This window comes from Triticum aestivum, chromosome 5A (genome assembly GCF_018294505.1).
Source record: "Triticum aestivum cultivar Chinese Spring chromosome 5A, IWGSC CS RefSeq v2.1, whole genome shotgun sequence".
NCBI classification, from domain to species: domain Eukaryota; kingdom Viridiplantae; phylum Streptophyta; class Magnoliopsida; order Poales; family Poaceae; genus Triticum; species Triticum aestivum.
Window position 1 is genome coordinate 710,440,822 of NC_057806.1, and position 5,800 is coordinate 710,446,621.

Genomic DNA, 5,800 nt, shown 5'->3' on the forward strand with positions numbered 1-5,800 from the left:
ATTATTACTGCTTAGATTATATAGATCACAAGAAAGGTTAAAATAAATAATGGAAAGGAAAACGTGTTTAAACACATATATCAGGGGTATATCCTTCCCAAGGACAAGCAGAGCATGATATCCTTGGCAGGATATAATGTAGAAAACTCCTTAGGAAAGGGGAGAGAAATTTCATGACATTACCGATGCAACGGTGTTTGGGTAATTGAGCAAGTAACATTTAGCATTGGGCTTCAAATGTTCTTGTTGAGAATCGGAGCACCACCAACATGCTTCGAGATAGCATTGACATGGTCTATAGGTGAAGATCAGACTTTGGAAACAACAGGATCCATCAGGAACAACTTATAGAATAAGTCTTACAATTTCCTCATTGAAGAATGGATAACCTTGCTGAAAAGGAAACTATAACACTTGGTCCTCCGGTCAGGTATGCATGACATCACCTTACCGGGTCATATGAGGATCAATGTTATAACTCTTGAAAATATGTTCCAACCATCATATCTGACCGAGATTCAGATCTGATTGGGGTCATGATACCTCAGACCCAGGATGCCTGAGAAGAAAAGGTGTAACACAAATTGACGAGAAGACATTGTAAGATTCTCGGGAAATGAACTATGTAGTGATTTCCGTTATCAAGAGTCCATCATTAACCCAAGGAGAGGACAAGGAGGTGTCTGGTGAACTCAACGGCAATTCACCGAGATTCCCAAAAGATGGATGTCCACAATTAAGTGAACAAGGAGATAACATTGGTCAGATCAAATGATATAAGGAAATATGCTCGAGGAAAACATACACCATTAAACATTGGTTGAAAGGTGCGCTCGAAATATGGGTTGGGTTGCACGACCAATGTCAGAATGGTGATTCAATAGTCAATAGCCTAAGAATGAACTTCCGACCATTAACTTCAAAAAAATAGGGTTGCTAGAAGGAAAGAATCCAAACAACACCGTTCACTTGTTGGAATTAACACGGGGACCAAGAAAGAATGGTGATGGTGAGAAGTATTTCTATGTCAAGAATTCTCAAGAGGTGGAACAAATCTCAGAACATTCTTGACATAAAGGATGGTAATACTCCAAGGTAAAGAAGAACAATTGCTGGATAGCAAGGAACTCAAGATATAACACCAAACATGAACAAGCTTGTGTTGGTGGGAGGGCAATAAAGTGGTCGGCGATAATACAATTCATCGAGGGCAAGGATGGTATTTCTCATCATGAATTCAATTGATATCCTGGATGAACTCAGAATGTTGATGATCACGACACCTTTGTCGCGAGAGTTCATGAAGATGTAATCGATCGGCGACGACATCAAGTCAAAGTAATGATGAAGTGAAAGGTTATTGGAACCAAGGGTACAACACAAACTCGAAATCAAGCTTGATGTTCAAAGCGAAATGATATGACAAGGAAGATCGACGTAAGTCTAGCTCATCATCGAAAGTTGTGCTCCGGAAGAAGGACCGGGTAGCACAGTTAAAATTAGCTCGATAATGATATAGCCGATCAGGCTAGGAACGACTTGAAGGATTAATAAATTTGTAAGCAGTGATGGGTTCAAATACTTGTTGAATCGCAATGCGAACTCGATTCAGTTATCGGTGTCTTTGAGTTTTTAATAACTCAGAGCCCGTGAAAAATTTGAATCAGTGAGAAGGTAGTACTTGATGAACTCATAAAAATTTAGGCAGTTCCATAATAATCTCGAGATACCATGGGGTAATACTCGATGACAGATCGAAGTAGAGGTTGGACTGGGGCATTGCTCTGCAGAAGACAAGTGCTTAAACTTGCACGAGAAATGGTATTTAAAGGAGAACATGGTCGGAACCAAGATTGCAAAAAGGCCAGATCCCAGATATAAGATGATCTTATATCAATGGAATAATTAATTTTAAAAGAAGCTTCGATGAGAAGATGTGTATCGTGTCCATGGGCATGAACACAAAGTTCAAGGTTGACTCCCACTTCCCCAATGCACAACCTTTCATTCACTTCTCGCGTTCAATGAAGTTGTAGTGTTGAAATTTTATCTGGCAAAATATCAGAAGAGTACGACTCGTGAAAACTTTCGAGCCCACACATATTAAGGAAGGCATAGGTTCAACCCATCGGGGCATCTTAGAATCATATACCAGAATCTTTAGAAGTAATTAACTCAAGCTCGAAGACAGAGCATGGTTGAGAAAGCAGACGATAGAATTTACCAAAGGCATTATGTATCAGAGAAAAGGCTCACAAGGTTATTGAATATGAAGGGCGTTGTCAGATAAAATCCAACAAAGGATCTGGTGGTCCACAAGGGATCTGACGTGAGCATCGGTACTCAACTAGAGGAAGCAAATTATAGAAACAACTGACTAACTCAATTGTCAAATGCAAAGGAATTATGATTTTCAAATCAAGGGATCAGAAGCAATGTTCTGATTAGGGGTGGATAAGTTGAATAGCCTTAGGGTACAATCAAAGACAATCTGATTGGTCGAGAACCAATTCCAGTTAAAAGGATGGCAGCTCAGCCGGAAAATTAATTTATAAGGATCAATGATGATTGCGTGTATTCGCAAACATATTGAGTCAACAGACTCAAAATGATAATGACAAGGAATGTCATTAAGACTACGAGACTTATGGGATTAACCATAATGCAAGCAAGCAAGAATTTCAAGAGCCAAAGGCTCCAGAGGATTTTAGGAAGATCGAATATTATTTTGAAGACTTTTGTGAAACACATGAACAACTGGGGATGAGCGGATACTCGGCAAGCGCGAGTAATTATCCGTAGGGGTATTCATGCAGCAAGGAACTGCAGGGCAGTAAGCGTAAAGAATTCTCGGAATAACGAAGAGTATTTCAGGACATCTTGTAATAACAAGAGCAACTGGGGATGACAATATGAACGATAGGTGTAAGTAGTTATCCAGAGGGATTTATCGATGGAAGTGAATTGCAAAAGCGATGGCACATAGTCTCGAGAGCACATCGTAGAGTATCTTCGGAATCTTCTGGTTTGCAGACGGTCATCTGAAGTGAGGGGCTCTCCGGGAGAAAGTACTTGCGAGAACCTACAGTTAGTTTTGTTTTTAGCAAAATCGTTTAACCCGAATAGAAGAGAGTTCAGAATCCCAGAGTAAAGATCGAGGAGTAAAAGATCCTAATACCACCCAATGGCGACGTGGGCCCATGGGCCGCACAGCCATGTTAGTAAAAGTTTTGTAAAGTCTAGACCCGACTTCGGCCAAGGAGTTGGAAGGGGGATTCCTACAGGCAGTTGGCTCTGATACCAACTTGTGACGCCCCCGATTCAATCGTACACTAATCATGCACGCAAACGTGTATGATCAGGATCAGGGACTCACGGGAAGATATCACAACACAACTCTAAAACATAAATAAGTCATACAAGCATCATAATACAAGCCAGGGGCCTCGAGGGCTCGAATACAAGTGCTCGATCATAGACGAGTCAGCGGAAGCAACAATATCTGAGTACAGACATAAGTTAAACAAGTTGCCTTAAGAAGGCTAGCACAAACTGGGATACAGATCGAAAGAGGCGCATGCCTCCTGCCTGGGATCCTCCTAACTACTCCTGGTCGTCGTCAGCGGGCTGCACGTAGTAGTAGGCACCTCCGGTGTAGTAGGGGTCGTCGTTGACGGTGGCGTCTGGCTCCAGGGCTCCAGCATCTGGTTGCGCCAACCAGGAAAAAGGGAAAAGGGGGAAAGAGGGAGAAAAGCAACCGTGAGTACTCATCCAAAGTACTCGCAAGCAAGGAGCTACACTACATATGCATGGGGATATGTGTAAAGGGCCATACCAGTGGACTGAACTGCAGAATGCCAGAATAAGAGGGGGGATAGCTAGTCCTATCGAAGACTACGCTTCTAGCAGCCTCCGTCTTGCAGCATGTAGAAGAGAGTAGATTGAAGTCCTCCAAGTAGCATCTCCAAGTAGAATCTCCAAATAGCATCTCCAAGTAGCATCGCATAGCATAACCCTACCCGGCGGTCCTCCCCTCGTCGCCCTGTGGAAAAGTGATCACCGGGTTGTCTGTGGAACTTGGAAGGGTGTGTTTTATTAAGTATCCGGTTCTAGTTGTCATAAGGTCAAGGTACAACTCCAAGTCGTCCTGTTACCGAAGATCACGGCTATTCGAATAGATTAACTTCCCTGCAGGGGTGCACCAACTTACCCAACACGCTTGATCCCATTTGGCCGGACACACTTTCCTGGGTCATGCCCGGCCTCGGAAGATCAACACGTCGCATCCCCACCTAGGCAAAACAGAGAGGCCAGCACGCCGGTCTAAACCTAAGCGCACAGGGGTCTGGGCCCATCGCCCATAGCACACCTGCACGTTGCGAGGGCGGCCGGAAGCAGAACTAGCCCCCTTAATACAAGAGCAGGCTTACGTTCCAATCCGGCGCGCGCCGCTCCGTCGCTGACGTCTGAAGTGCTTCGGCTGATACCACGACGCTGGGATACCCATAACTACTCCCACGTAGATGGTTAGTGCGTATAGGCTCGTAGCCAACTCAGATCAAATACCAAGATCTCGTTAAGCGTGTTAAATATCCGCGAATGCCGAACAGGGCCAGGCCCACCTGTCTCCTAGGTGGTCTCAACCTGCCCTGTCGCTCCGCCACCAAGTAACAGTCGGGGGCCGTCGGGAACCCAGGCCCACCTCTACCGGGATGGAGCCACCTGCCCCTTCAGCCCCCAACTCCGAACAGTATCACAGGTAATGTAACAGTGTAAAGTATATAGTATATGCCCGTGATCACCTCCCGAAGTGATCACAGCCCAGTAGTATAGCATGGCAGACGGACAAGAGTGTAGGGCCACTGATGGAACACTAGCATCCTATACTAAGCATTTAGGATTGCGGGTAAGGTATCAATGACTGTAGCAGCAATGACAGGCTATGCATCAGAATAGGATTAACGGAAAGCAGTAACATGCTACACTACTCTAATGCAAGCAGTATAGAGAAGAGTAGGCGATATCTGGTGATCAAAGGGGGGGCTTGCCTGGTTGCTCTGGCAAGAGAGAGGGGTCGTCAACTCCGTAGTCGAACTCGTCAGCAGCAGCGTCGGTCTCGTAGTCTACCGGAGAGAAGAGGGGGAAGAAATAATGAATACAGAGCAAACAAAGCATCACAAAATATAACAAGGCAATACGCGGTGTTCGGTGTGCCCTAACGCGGTAGTAGGTGATACCGGTGAAGGGGGGAAAACATCCGGGAAAGTATTCTTGGTGTTTCGTGTTTTCTGACAGATGAACCGGAGGGGGAAAGTTGCGGGTTTGATATGTTAGGGGTGTGTGGTGGACGAACGAGCTACGTATTCTGGTTCGTCTCGTCGTTCTGAGCAACTTTCATGTTGAAAATATTTTAATCCGAGTTACGGATTAAAAGATATGATTTTCTAAAGATTTAATTATTTTCTGATTTTATTTAATTATTTATTTAAATCCAACACTATCCAGAATAGTAAACGATGATGTCAGCATGACATCAGAGTGATGTCAGCAGTCAACATTGACCATTGACCTGGTCAACCTGACGTGTGGGTCCCCCTGTCATTGACTAAGATTAACTAAAACAGATTAATTAGTTTAATTAGTGATTAGGTTAATCTAATCAGGATTAATTAACTTAATTAATTACTTAATTACTTAATTAATATTTTAATTATTTTAATTATTATTTATTTATTTATTTAATATTTTTATAATTCCTTTTTTTATTAAAACATTTTGGGCTAGGCCCACCTGTCATTGG